Source organism: Pinus tabuliformis, chromosome 3_1 (assembly GCF_031772625.1).
Source record: "Pinus tabuliformis cultivar Carrire ecotype Pingquan chromosome 3_1, CPIR1, whole genome shotgun sequence".
Taxonomy (NCBI): domain Eukaryota; kingdom Viridiplantae; phylum Streptophyta; class Pinopsida; order Pinales; family Pinaceae; genus Pinus; species Pinus tabuliformis.
Window position 1 is genome coordinate 439,242,169 of NC_142301.1, and position 15,621 is coordinate 439,257,789.

General features: G+C 41.0%; 1 pseudogene across 1 annotated transcript in view; it reads right to left on the minus strand.

Annotated features, from left to right (window-relative positions):
* The window catches only part of LOC149187645 (dynamin-related protein 3A-like), a 115,365-nt pseudogene that overhangs the window by 85,785 nt on the left and 13,959 nt on the right, over positions 1-15,621 (minus strand). The window contains exons 11-17 of the transcript XR_016255781.1: positions 2,491-2,583; positions 2,221-2,358; positions 1,968-2,087; positions 1,763-1,858; positions 1,606-1,636; positions 1,125-1,468; positions 859-1,005 (exon numbers count right to left, since the gene is read on the minus strand). The product of XR_016255781.1 is annotated as a dynamin-related protein 3A-like (transcript). The remainder of the gene's footprint in view (positions 1-858; positions 1,006-1,124; positions 1,469-1,605; positions 1,637-1,762; positions 1,859-1,967; positions 2,088-2,220; positions 2,359-2,490; positions 2,584-15,621) is intronic.

Here is a 15,621-nt window from a genome sequence, read left to right on the forward strand (position 1 = left end):
CATTTTTGTTTGTTTTTCCGCTTTAGGTCTCTTGTGTTGCACTGGTTGCACTTTTTTATGACCATTTGGCATTGACCTACTTTTGCGGTCATTTGCTGAATATCAATACAATTACCTTATCTTATCTTAACTTTGCTCACTAGATTAGAATATAAAAGGGCACAGGCCCCCTTGCAACCTGCCCCTTCATAGCTGGTTGGACATATTGTACCACTCAGCACCATAGGCCGCTTTTGTCTACTACAAGATATTAATAAAATATCTCTCTACCTATCTAATCCTCTCCCTCAACCCAATCCCCAGAGATTTGAACTAATCTGTTCCCCATTTTTTTCACATATCTTAGGACTAATATACTACAGACATATCTAGGAAAATGCCATACTAGAATGAATTAAAAAGGGATTCCAGCAAAAATTACTATATAAAAAGCAGATGAATCCTTGCCAACAAGTGCGACCTGCTTTATGGTAAGATAAGATAAGATAATTGTATTAATGTCTCTGATACCCACAAAAGTAGGACAATGGGACTACGTTACATACAATGATGTCAGTACAAAGTGGGAGCACTAAAGTGTCTCTTATATAAGACAAAAATCATTAAGTAATATAGCACACTGATCTAAAACCCTAGATGGCCAACTCTGAAGAATGAAGAGGCAGTCCAAGAGAAGGATGTAAAAGATGAGTAGCACATTGTCCTATGGTACCAACTGTAAGAGGCAATCCTGGATATATGGCTGTTAGAGCAACTGTGTCAATTATGCCAGGACCATTTGCTGATAAACAACCAAATAGACATGTCCATCATAATCAAACGAAGGCAAAGCATTGGCTATCAAAAAAATTCACTTACCAGGAAGTGCATGATCGCTTTAGGCACTTTGTCCTGTATATTTTTTCTAACAATATCATAATATGACCTCAAAAGCATTTTTGTAACGCCTATTCCAATGCCCACCAGTTCAGATTGTGCTTCAGTAGAACTCAATACAGCAGGAGGCTGAAACAGAACAAACAAATTAGCTAAGCAATAAACACAAATGAAAAAATGCTTTTCTACTCAAATAGCCAAAATCCTCTACTATAAAGTATATATTTACATGTCCAGAAGCCAGCTACCTCTTTCAACTGGATCATTGAAGAATCATGAAGGTGCCCCACATTATGTGCATGGCCACTATTTTCATTGGTTACAAAACTACCATTGCCAAATGCAAATGACTCCCCACCATTAACAGATGGAGTTGACTCCCAATGATCAACAGATGGAATTGCCTCTTCATGATCGGCAGATGAAATCGACTCCTCGTGATCAGAAGATGGAATCGACTCTCCACACTCAGAAGGTGGAATCAACTCTCCACATTCAGCAGAGGGAATCAACTCCCCATGATTGCCAGATGCAATTGAATCCGCAATTCCAAAAATGGATGATATACCACAATTTCCATAATATGTATTCCCTGTTTAGATTCTCACATTAGAAAAGCATTCTCATGATATAATCTTTAAACCAACCAAAAGAAATAGAAAGGTATTGCAAATAATATAGAAGGGTATTGAGACACCTAAACAGATTGTCAAGTGATATACTACATACCATTGGCTCCTGATTTATCTTGACGTATAACCTGCATTTATAGTCAACCAAAAATGCCGAAAAATAAATTATGGAATATAAAATCAGGAAGAACTGGGGAGTTCAAGAAATATCACTGCAGCCCTGCCTTTCAGTTCTATGCAATTTCCATACATACATTGTTTGCGACAAACCCAGGTGCACCAGCCCTTGCAAGTATATGCCGTGACTTTTGGAATTTATCTATTGCTGGCACTCGATCACAATCAGCTTCCTGATTCAAGAGATACACAACTAAGCAGCAAAACACAAAATAACACAAATACCCTAAACATCAATGACTAACCAGCCTATGCTTGATAGGGGCTTATTCAACAGTAAACCTTGGTTTTAGTAGTAGGCACTGAACCCACTAAGGATCTTTTCTGCTGTTGTTGTGCAACAATGGCCATTGCTTTGCTGCCACCAATAAATGAAGGATGTGAAGTATTGATGTAGTCCATCTATAGATCACAACTCAAATACAAGTTTTTGTTGTCAAAATATGAAATATCAAGTTGAGCACAAAAAAGATTAAAATAAAATGATAATCTTTCAACAATGCAATGTTAAGAAATGTTTGTATCCCATTAATACCTCCATTTCAATAAGGTACCGAACCATTGTCTCAGTTGGCACCAAGCATTCACGTAATAAAGAGCCTACAACTTCTTCAAGGCACATTTGTAGCACTGGAAATCGCAGCAGATCACTTGTCTCACATCTATGCGCTAGCTGTAGCAAGTGTAGCATATAATCAATTAGAGAATCTCTACCTATTATACAGCATAGTAGATTTTAAATGCTACTAAATATCTATGAGCAAAGCATATTTGAACAAATCAGACAAATAGATAGCAAGCATACCTTTACCAGATCTTCATAAATAAAATGCACACACTGGAGGCTTGGATCTAAAAGCCGAGCAATCTGTCTCCTCAGCAGAACTTGAAAGGGTACCTGTCAAAGTTACCTCTCATATAATCAAATAGTCAGTTGGAGTGGAGCAATGTCATATTCCATTAAAACTTTTTATTCAGCATTAAGATCATCGAGACAGAACACTTGATTAAAAAAAGAGACAAGGCTGTCACATCTTGGCTAACATCATTAAGCCCCATCCACATCTTTAGAGTGTATTAAGAAAGTAGTGTGGATTATTCATTCTGTAATATTCCTCGGAAGGGCCAAGTGTCAAGCCGATATTGGAGTTAAATGTATACATTACAAAATTTCCAGATACCAAATCGTAGAGAACTGATTATGTAAAAAATTTGAACATATGTTAAAACCAAATATCAAGTGTTGAATTTATTTAAAAAAGAAGAACATCAGAACATTCTTTAATACCATATTGAAGCTTTATCTAATAATTTGGATTAAGTTGAAGCAGTGAACACACAAGGAGGACAATCCTAAAAACAGAACAGCAAAGGAGAAAAACAAAGGGAAATTTTATTCCACAACTGTAAGGGCAAAGAAAAAATATCAATAAATAATCACTAGTCGCTTTAAACATTAAACGATAGAAGAAAAAGATGATTGGCAGAAGCCATTCAACTTTCAACGTGTCAGCTGCAAGACAAAATACGGAGCTTCATCTGGACTACTGAATACAGAGTTAGGGAGGGCAAGCGATCAGAATCAAAAGTGTTCGCAGCACTGCCACTGATTGAAACTAAGCCGGGATGGAGGATACTACTACCCTACAGAGCCATGCCAGATTCTCCCTGCGTCTGTTTCATGTTTTTCTCTTATGTTTTCCTTACATTCTCTGTGGCACATTATTTCCAGCTGTGATAGGATTTGCAGAAAGGCTCTGCAACTCAAATAAATGGAGATTTCTAATGCATACGAGGACACGAGTGGTAAACTCCCTGTCCAGTTCAATAGAACAGCTAGCTGCCTTCTCAAGAAGAACAGGGGAGAAAACTTATCTGTATGACCAAAGTTCAAACAAAATGGGGACAAGCAAAACCAGAGGTTACAAAATGTTATTGCTACCAGAGTATCAGCAAGAGGCTAATTCCTGATCTTTCCATGAAACCCTTGGATGATTTGAAGGAAAATCTTTCTATGAAACTCGGGAAATGGGCTTCAACCCCTCTGAAGACACTCCATCCTCAGATCCTTGTATGGGTGAAGTTAGCTGGGCTCACCTGATAGTGTAATTAGTCTGATGATCATAAATGGTCTACTTTATTATATAAAGTCTAGTACTTTTGAGTTAGCGGTCAAATAAAGTGACTTAATAAATTAATTCACATTTACTTTTTAGTTATATCTGTCTCTCTAACAACACTACTTTTATAAAACTTCTCACATATTCAATAATTAGCAATTACATCTCCCCTCTGCAACTCTGAATATTGTTGTAACTTGTATGTGCAAATTTCAGATGGTATTTGTTGCCTCAAAATCTAGGTCTTGTAGAGGGGTACCCTACAACGCAAGCACTAGACCAAGTGACAACAATGAGGTGTGGCTCACCAAAGCCACTACCGCGTGCTCTTCATGGATTTTCACCAATGGGAGGCTTCCCGTTATGTAGGTCACCCATGAGAGATATTCAAGGTTTAAGGTACAAGGTGACAAAAATGGCTTATAGAGGATGACTCTACTTAGGGACAAGGCTCAATCAAGCTAAGAGAGACAATTCACATCCTCTAGTGAGACCAGGGAAAGGCACAATTTACCTAGGGCTCTAGGTATAGTAAGCCTAAGGGGATATCCTAGGATCAAGAAGCCAAGAAAAGGTTTCCAAACAATGAGTATTAGCAAGCCAATAGCATATGAAACCTTCAAAAGGTTCTCAAGTTGAAGCTTAGCAAAACTAGGGTTTACCTAGGGCAAGAGAATTAGGGTTTGAAATGAAAAGAATGGCCACCAAGGGAGGTTAATTTTGAGGCAACCTATCCTACCCTTGATGTTGAATCCTTCCACAACCTCAAATTCACCTTCTAGGATAATTTGCACCAAGCCTTAGCTTGGTCACTTATTCTTAAGAGGGCTGAATTAGGAAAGAGAGCGAAAAACAGATTTATGGATGAAATGATGCTTGATCACCAAATTGATAAGGCCAATGCCCTGTCCTTGGGATGATGGAGTCTATGTGCGTGATAGATTGGTTAAACCTTGCAAAAGAGCAAGGATATTTTGCTGCCCTAGTACAAAACCCTAACTATTGTCTTTGTAAGGGATCAATGTCACTTGGGAGAGCTCTTACAAAGATTTACCAAGGCAATTATCATTCACATTTCATTCATGAGTAATGCATACAATGATGATAACTAGATTCTATACAATTGATCTTCAACAATAAATGGTGCAACAGAAAAACCCTAGATAATCAATGCATTCCATACATTAGACATAAGATCAAAATTTATCAAGAACAAGGTTCACTTACAAGATAAAATGCATGTATAATCTACTATTGATCCAAGATAACTTCTCCAATGCCAAGAAAATAGATCCAATAGACAAAATTTCCCATAGAATCATATATCTCCAACATACAAAAGGGCTGAAATTCTCAAGGAGGCCAAATCATGTCAGAAGTGATGATGAATAGAAATGAATGATCCTCTCCTCTATTTATATGAGGACAAGAGCTAATTAGCCTAAAATCCCCTAGAAAACAAGTTTGATCACAACACAACCTTGGGTTACAAGCCAACCCACTAGCTTTAACAATAAATGCCCTAATTAGCCCACACGTGTGAGTCGCTAGCTCTCTAGGGCTGACGTCATGCTAAGAATGAGCCAAATGCCATGTCCAAGTGATATGAGGTGTCCAAGATGATGTAGAAGCATGTAAAAATCAAGATTTGAGGGTTGGCCCTCAAATTCACCTCAATGGCTCCTATGTGGTCCCAAGATCCAGTTGGGGCACCACAAAGTGGTCTCCATGGGTCTCCAACTACTCAAAGTGGCCTTCTTTGCTCTAGCGTTGAGGGCTTCTTAGGTGCAACTAGCCCTCCCTAGTCTCTGAAGGTGAGACCATCCTCATCTGGGCCTTGAATCAGCTGACATCCATCAATTGGTGTCAAGGCCAGCCTGGGGGCATGCTGGGTCCAAGAGTGTCATCCTGAAAAATCATCAAATTCGATGCAAAGTGTGTTATTTTTTGTAGCATCGAAGGTGTTCTAGTCTCGAAACTTTGTGGGGAGGCTATAACACATGAGTTCTCCAAAACCCAAAAATCATTTCCGGAAATTCAACCTAGAAATGGCTCAATTGAATTAATTAGTGTTAAATTATTATGTTCAATGCTTAAGAGCAATTTACTTCAAATCTTCTTATTAGCCCAATATCAATTTTCGGTATTGCAATCACATCAACATGATAGTAAAACGCAAATATAACATAAATGAAAACAACAGAAGATAAGCCAAAACAAGAGACACAAGATGTGGCACAAGCTAGGGACAAACCCCAATGCGGGGAAACCCTTTGATCAATTCTTCTATATTCTTCAATAATTCAGCGGAGAGAGAGATAGTACAATATCACAAATTTGTGATTACAACAGTAATGACATCCTAACCAGCAATGACAAGGCTGATCAATTAGCTCCCAAATGTCCTCAAGACAACCTAGGAGAACCCGGTCTCCAACAGCAATAGATAGCAGCCCAAAGCAGTCCTCAAAACATGGTCAAAACAGCAGTCAATGCTACAGCAACACTGTAGCCAGCGCTAACGAGTCAACATTGTCCCAAACATGTGCTCCAACAAGTCAACTCTAGGTTGTCCAGCAATGCGCCTAGCCTAAGAGAGGCTGGCCAACTCAAGAACGAAGTCAACTTCCTCTTCACTGGTCAAACGCATGCATAGAATACCCCTGTTGCTCCACAATCAACCCTAGGTCAACGTTGTCCCAAAACTGGCCTGTGTCCTTCCTTTCTCCCACTCGAGAGTGTCTTCCTCCTCCTACACATACCCAAGAGACTAGGAGAGAGAGGTATGAGATGGTGAGATGAGTGCTAATGCCTCAAGGTCTCCTCTTCTTATATGCTACGTTGAGGATAAACTAAGGCTGTAAAACACTATTATGCTTGCTGGCCGACCTTGACAAATTGTCAAGAAATACAAATAAATTCGCATCTCCATGAATACATGTCGGAATCGAATGCTCGTTTGATCAATCCTACACCTCTCAATGAGAGGAATCCAAGAAAAATATTAGCTGGGATAAATAAGGTGACCCACATGGAGTTTGGCCCTAGTTGCCAATTTTAACGCTACCTCTCAACTAGGGAGAACTCCATCTGCCTGTCGGTACTATCTTTGCCATCAAATGCACTGCTCAGCTTTGATCTGCTCTGTTGAACTATGAAGAAGAAGAAATGATCGAGAATGCATCATAACATCCTCTACTGACCCAAAGTCAGTCCCAGATAAAAAAGAGTGTCCAATAGCACTCTTATTGACCCGAAGTCAGTCCCAATGAAGAGAGTGTGCCATACCACTCTTGCTAATCCGAAATCAGTTCCAAATAAAGAGAGTGTCTCATACCACTCTTACTGACCCGAAGTCAGTTCCAAAAAGAGAGTGAGCTACATCACTCTTACTGACCCGAAGTTAGTTCCAAATTGATCCCAAATCAATGTAATCCTAGCATAGGGAGTATGGTAGATACACAATGCGTCCATCAGTACTACTATGGTCCCTATCCCCATTTCCCTACTCATTGGCCAGAGGAGAGGTACTTCCCATGCGTCCCAGACTGCATGGGTAGGATGTCTCAGTAAGAGAAGGATGAACCATTCTTCATGCCTACATGTCGCCACGGGGTATCATAGGGGAAGGCTGAATCATTCACCCTATACATAGCGCACCATTAGGGGAGGGTGAGTCACCTTATGGTCCTTGTCGCTCCAAGAAGTACCCCAAGCCCCGTGGAGCTCCCAGAGCTCAATGTATGCATCACACAAGACCCTCATAAGAGGGGTCTCTCAACGACTCCTAGTCGTTCTCGAAAAGTTGGGAATTTGACCTTTCCCAAGGGCTTCGTCAGAATGTCGGCGACCTACTCATCAGTCCCAATATGGTGGAGCCTTATTGCTCCTCGTTGTACCATATCCCGGATAAAGTGGTACCTAATATCGATGTGCTTGGAGCGATCATGAAATACGGGATTCTCTGATAAACAAATCCCACTCTGGTTGTCGCAAAGGATCACGATAGTATCCAGTGTATGTCCAAATAGCTCACTGAAGAGCTTCCTCAACCAGACAGCCTCACAAGAGGTCATACTCGCAGCAATGTACTCTACCTCAACGGTGCTCAAAGCCACCGACTTCTGCTTCCTGCTCATCCAAGATATCGAGGCAGATTCCAAAGAGAAACAGCACCCGGAAGTGCTCTTTCGGTCCACCACACTGCCTACCCAATCACCATTGGAATATCCATGTAGCCCCACATCTTCGACAGTGTTCTCAACCAATGAGTGATTGTGCCCTGAAGATATCCCAATAGATTCTTGGCACCAATCCAATGTGAGTGATGAGGCTCAACCATATATTGGCTCAACGTGTTGACTGCAAAACATATATCCGGACTGGAGTTCACCAAGAACATCAATGCTCCTATGAGATGACGATAATCAAAAGCATTTCCCAAAACAGGTCTGGTAGCACTACCGCTTAACTTCTTGAAGTTAAGCTCCATCAGGGTAGTCACAAGCTTGCAGTCTACCATACCAAATCTCTCCAATATCTTCACCATGTATTTTCCTTGAGATAGGAAAATTTCTCTTGGCTTTTGCTAGACCTCCAACCCTAGGAAATTGTGCATCAATCCTAGGTCCTTCATCTCAAATTCGGAAGCCAACTCCCTCTTACATTTGTGAATGAGAGGGTCCACAACTGTTAGAAAGAGGTCGTCAACATACAGCACCAGTATGAGAGGATTATCATCTTCAACCTTAAAGTAAAGGTTCGGATCGGCTTCATCAAATAACTATCGATCCTCTCATACCAAGCTCGAGGTGCTTGCTTCAGCCCATAGAGGGCTTTCTTCAACCTGCATACATGAGATTCTCGATTATGAATCTCAAACCCCTCGGGTTGTTCCACTTAGACTTCTTCTTTAATCGAACCATGCAAAAACGCGGTCTTGACATTCATCTGATGTAGGTTCCATCCTTGCGAAGCGGCAAGGGCTATGATCAAGCAGATGGTAGTGTATCGGGCAACAGGTGCAAATATCTCATCATAATCCACACCTTCCTTTTGAGAGAAGCCTCGAGCAACAAAGCAAGCCTTGCACTTTTCAGCACTCCCATCAGCTCCATGCTTGATTTTGTAAAGCCACTTCGAGGTGACAATTGTTTTGCCTTGGGGTCTGGGGACCACATCCAAGACATCATTCTTCATGATGGACTCGTATTCTTCATTCATAGCATCCTTCCATACTTGATGCTTCACAACTTCTTCAAACGATGAAGACTCATTTTGAATGATGGTGCTCATAATGGTCAAGTATCCCTAATACCTGGTCGGCTTCTCACTTTCACAGAAAGTCCCTCTAAGTGCAATATGTCCCTCGACATCATCAAGTGTCCCTCTAAGCCATGAGGGCCTCTTCCTAGAAGAGGAAGACTCTTGCGGAGGGGGATCCATAGGATCCATACGTTCTTCCACATCGGGCATCGTCTCATCTTCCTTCTCATCTAGCTTCTTGGTGTCAGCGTCTTTATCTTTCCTTAGAATAGGAAGATTGTCAACATTGCTAAGAGCCATAGCTTCGTCAAAGGTGACATCATGACTTATCTCTACTTACCTTTGACCAGCCACATAGATTCTATAGCCCTTAGAATTTTCACTATAGCCCACGAAGATTCCCTTCTTTCTAGATGCACACAATTTGCTTATTTTCTCTTTTGGCACATGAGAGACATCAAGTTTCTTACCAGTGAACATTTCTTCGAGAGTCTTGGAATCCAATGCTTGATGAGGGCATCAGTTTTGAACATATACAGCGGTGTTTGCAGCTTCGGCCCATAGAAACTTCGGAAGCCTTTGATCATGGAGCATGGCATGAACAAACTTCCACAATCGTACAATTATTCCTTTCCGCCACACCATTCTGCTCAGGGGTGTATTGTGTTGTGGTCTCCCTCTTAATCACAGCTTCTTTGCAAAACTCGTGGAACCCATTAGATTCATAGTCAGTCCCATTATCAATCCTTAAGATTTTGATCCTCTTCTCGGTTTGATTCTCAATCAAGGCTTTGAAGTGACGGAACCAGGAGAACACTTCATCCTTCTTTTTCAAGAAGTATATCCAAGTCTTGCAAGAATAATCATCTGTAAAAGTGAGATAATATAGATATCCTCCCAAAAAGTTCATGGGCATCATACCAGATATGTCGGAGTGAACCAACTACAAAATGTCGTAGGTCTTGCTATGGCTTGAGGGGAATGGTCCCCTTTTGAGTTTTCCTTCGGGACATCCCAGACATACACCTTCATGCGCTATTTTGAACTCGGGCATCCTTGTCACCATTTGTCTCACATCGAGTAGAGCCTTATAATGAAGGTGGGCAAATCTCTAGTGCCATAGTTCAGACTGAAGAGATGTGTCACAAGACATGACTCCCAACGAATTTCCTCCAACTTGATATAAAAAGTCAACTCAAAACCCAAGAGTGAAAGCATCTTTAAAATTCTTTTTCCACACACTTACCTTGCCATCGATGAACGCCACCTTGTAGCCTGTCTTCCATTGCCAAAATGGACACCAGGTTCTTCTTGAGATCAGGTGCATATAAGACTTCTTGCGAATGGATCATGTTACCCTAATTTAATTGAAGAGTAACATTCCCTACACACTTTACGGGATAGGTGGAATTGTCTCCAAGAATAATCTCCAAGTTTGTCTCCTTCTCTATCAAATTAGAGAGAGCTTCCTTGTAACCAGTGAAGTGCCTTGAAGCACCACTATCAATAAGCCAATTGCCCAACGAATCCAGAGGAGAGGTAGTGGAGAGGGTCAATATCAGATAATACTCATCTTGCTTACTGTTAACAACATTTGATTCATATCTGGAGTTCCTTGCTTTCTTGGAGGGTTGACCACTTCCTTGGTTTCTCGCATTCCTCTTTCCTTTGCCATTGAACCTGCCATTCCTTTGATTGTGGTTGGAGATTCCCCTGAAGTGATTTTCATCATCATCGTGTGATGAGTCCATTTGATTTGGGCACTCCCTCGCATAGTGGCCAAATTTATTGCAAACAAAACATCTTCCTTTCTTTCCAACCTTTGATGTGGGCTTCCCTTTGAAATGACCGTTGGACCCAGAATTATTTCTCCTTTTGGCATGAGAGGAGAAAGCAGTGGGGTTGCCTTTTCTTGAAGGTATTTCTTGCTCCACCATCCTTGTCTCTTCTTGAATGCATCTTGCCATTAATTCTTCAAATTCTGAGATTCGATCATTGTGTTAATTGGGGGTAGCATCGGATGTGCTCAAGCCACGAAAATTGGTGGAGAGGCTAAAGCACATAAGATCTCCAATACCCATAAATGGTTTGGGCAGAATCTAACCAGTTTGGGAGATATTAAAATAATTAATATTTTTAATGAAGTCCCTAAGTCTAAACTTAGGGAAAATAAAATATTAATGTGAATTAATATAAAACTGAGTTAGAATGGTCCAAAAGTCATGGATCAAGCCAAATCTAATCTTAGCCATTGATTAGGGACTTAATCTCGGTCGTTGAATTGTCAACGAGAAAAGTATAAGAGAAGGCTTGAGGGTCACTTGGAGAACACACCGAGTTGATCAAGAATTTGATTTTTTGAGGCAGGGCTTGCTGAGGAAATCGAAGGAGTGATAAGAGTTGCAGCTGAGGGGCAGTGAATGCAGTAGCAAAGAGGCAGAGATAGTATCGGGAGCATCAACGCAGAAGTCGGGAGAGGGTTGACGTAGAGCCAGCTAAAGGCCACATAGAAGCAGTCAAAGGCCACGCAGAGGCAGCCAGGAGCTGCACAGAGCCTGAGAAGGGCCAGCATGGGAGACACGGAGGCTCCAGAGGCTGACATAGAGCCTAGAGAGGCTGACGCTAGGCAGACGCTGGGCCAGAGTGGCTGACGCAAACCCTAGAGGTTGACGCTAGGAAATTTCGTGGGGCAGATTGGGGCTGATATCTGTCTCCGACTAAGAGGTACTACTCCCGAGGGCATTCTCCGCTGGGTGAGCCATTTTTGGCACCCAGATTGTATTCTGACACTGCTTAATAATAAAACCCTCAAATAGCTACATCGGTTTTCCTGCATTGGTATTTTCCGGGGACATTAGTCCAAAAATAACGGTGTCACTTGTGTTCTTGTTTTTCCTTCAGTTGATGATCTATATGGGTTGAGACAGTACTTGTATTTATTTTCAGTATTTACATGGTAAATAACTTGTTAATTAACAAAACAAGTAGGACGAAATAAATCAAAAAGTACAGGAAGGATTTCTAACAGTTAGACTTCGAAATTCCAACACATTGTTGAGAAGAGTGGTTCTAAATACATACCATTCGGATGGGAGCCCTCTAAGGGTAGTGATAGTTAGTTCCCTGTCAGAAATGACTTATCCAATCGATAGGAGATCATTCTTGATCTTAGTGATCCTTAAGAAGTAGGATTGAATATCCTCGTCCTTGCCCTTCTTAATATCCTTCAGCGTATTTTTTGAGGAACAAAACTTGATTTGCATCACCAACTTTAAACAAGCTTACCAATCTATTGTAGATCTCCTTGGAGGTGTTCAGCTCATAAATATAGGCCACCAAACGCTTGTCAATTGAATCTCGAATGATCTTCTTTGCTTTGACTTCACCCCTAGTATATTTGTTCCTTGTAGCAGCCGGTGCATTTGATGGAGGCTCTGTAATTCTACCCCTCACATGGTCCAACACTTCCTGCTCTTCCAATGTCATATCAAGAGACATCTTCCATCCGTGATAGTCAGACTTCTCACGGAGCTTGTCTTCGGCGGGGAAGTGTGATGAGGAACCCATGAAGACTTTTGACTTTTTCCCACTGTCTTCAGTGATTGCTCTTGCTCTTGCTTGGGCTTTGTCTTCACCTCACCTCTAATACGATGTTAAATTATGGTATATTCAATGCTTAAGAGCAATTTAATTCAAATCTTCTTATTAGCCCAATATCAATTTCCAGTATTGCAATCACATCAACATGATAGTAAAATGCAGATAGAACATAAATAAAAACAACAAAAGACAAGCCAAGACAAGAGACACAAGATGTGGCACCAGCGAGGGGCAAACCCCAATGCGGGGAAACCCTTTGATCAATTCTTTTATATTCTTCAATAATTCAGCAGAGAGAGAGACATAATACAATATCACAAATCCGTGATTTACAACAGCAGTAATGAAATCCTAACTAGCAATGACAAGGTTGATCAATCAACTCTCAAATGTCCTCAAGAAAACCTAGGAGAACTCGACCTCCAACAGCAATAGATAGCAGCCCAAAACAGTCCTCAAAACATGGTCAAAACAGCAGTCAATGCTACAGCAATACTGCAGCCAGCCCTAACCTGTCAACGTTGTCCCAAACATGTGCTCCAACAGGTCAACGCTAGGTTGTCCAGCAATGCGGCTAGCCTAGGAGAGGTTGTCCAACCCAAGAACGCAGTCAACTTCCTCTCCGTTGGTCAAACGCATGCATAGAATACCCATGTTGCTCCACAGTCAGCCCTAAGTCAACGCTGTCCCAAAACTGGCTTGCATCCATCCATTCTCCCACTCGAGAGTGTCTTCCTCCTTCCTACACATACCTAAGAGACTAGGAGAGAGAGGAATGAGATGGTAAGATGAGTGTGCTAATGCCTCAAGGTCTCCTCTTCTTATATGCTACGTTGAGGATAAACTGGGGGTGTAAAACACTATTATGCTTATTGGTCGACCCTGACAAATTGTCAAGAAATACAAATAAATTCATATCTCCATGAATACATGTCAGAATCGGATGATCATTAGATTAATACTACACCTCTCGATGAGAGGAATCCAGGAAAAATATCAGTTGCCATAAATAAGGTGACCCACATGCAATTTAGCCCTTGTTGCCAATTTTAACAATTAGCCATCATTTAATTTTTCCCAAGTCTAACTTAGGAAAAGCGGTAAATTAATAGAAATTAATTGAGAAGGGTGTGAATTATCTAGAAACTCACATAGATCGACTTGGAAGATAATCTCAACCATTGATTAAGCTTTAATCATCATCATTGAAGTCTCAACTGGAGATTATAAGAAGAAGTTGATGGGTAGATGGAGAATACACTTTTGGAGAACACTTGAAGGTGAGAAGCACTTGAGAGTGTGACACTAGTTGCAGATACTCAATGATCTAGACAAATTGATTCTCCAATGCAGGTGATTCAGCAGGACTAATCAAGTCAGAGATCAAGTAGCAAAGTTTCAGAGGGGCAGAGACAATGATCTGGAGGAGGATTTCTAGATCCAGAAGAGGCAGAAGCAAGTGACTAAAGTATTCCACGGCGCAACTAATCCAGATCAGTCGCAGGGGTCGCACGAAATTTCCTAATGGGTCACAAATACAGTTGCGCGGGTTTTCCCAGTACAACCGCATGGATCGCACAGGTTTCCCCAGCGTAGTCACGTGAATCAATCAGAAGCCACGAGGGCCTGCATAGAGGTTGGACGGCCAGTTTTCAGAGGTCAAGGTTTGCTTATGGAGGGAGAGAACCTTCTCTTCAAATATTTTATGTTAGATTTTGCTATTTGGATAGCCAGTTGGGCTTCCAAAGATTGTACTCAAATTTTGCTTCTACATAATAATCATTGAGTTTTTCCTAGGACTTTTGTCCAAAAATATTGGTGTCAATAATTTTATGTGTGTGCTAGCATTTCTCAATTTCTAGCAATTTTATTTCTACGACGTTATTTTATTTGGTGAAGAAATTGCAATGTGATTAATTCGGTATTAATCAGAAAATTGATAATTGTTAACCAATTAGAAGAATTAATTCCAGTTGCTGCATTTCAAGGAATTTTCACAAAGTGATCCAACATCCTGGGTGCAGGAGGTGCCCTGGAAGATGTGTCATCTATTGTTCCTGCTAGGAGGCCCAAGAGTCTCAACGCTTCACATGTTTGTGCCAATATACTTCTCTAATGGCTTGGATGCATATGGAGAAGGTGCCCAACCCATGGGCTGTTGAACCACCTGACAATCACAACACAAATTTTACTTAAGGTGACCATTCATTAGGGACAAAGATCATTATTGCATCTAAGTGAACCAAGCTTGAATGTCATGGGCTATTTCATACTTCAAATGAGGATCCTCTTCCAAAATCAGGTATTCGAACTCACAATGGTGTTTTCTCCCTAGGTAGGTGTGGCTAAAGGACAACCCTATTAGGTGTTTCTAGCCCCTAAGGGGAAGTAACATTTCCCCAGTCCACCCTTCAATTGATATGTGTTAGTGAATAATATTGTTGGTAACAAAGGGGATAAGACTTCATGGCCAAGTGCCATGGTCAAAGGGACCTAGTGATGGGGGTATCTACATCCTAAGTGTATAGATGTGAGGAGGAAGCATTCGTGGATGCATGAATTAACAACTCGGCCTTTGTTTTTCCACGCCTCTTGCGCGCCTTTTACTTCTTAACTTTTTTCTTTGTATTACTTCTCATAGCTCAAGGGTTAGAGCTTGCTTTGAATGGTGTGGTTGTTGAGGCTTGAGTGGGATCAAAGTAATCTAAATAAATTGTCAATATATGTCTTCTTCGATCACCTTACTGATATATTCTTTTAAAGGGAGAAGACGGCTAGGGCCATCCAAAGGGTATTTGAAAGAGGGGAGAGACTTGATAGAGATGCCAATGCACTAAAAATGTAAAGAAGCCTATGAGAGAAAGCAATATTTTTGGCCTAGGAGAAGGCAATCTCCAAGACCAAGTGCAAATAGTGGACTCTGAACAACCAAATCTACAAACCCATAAAAT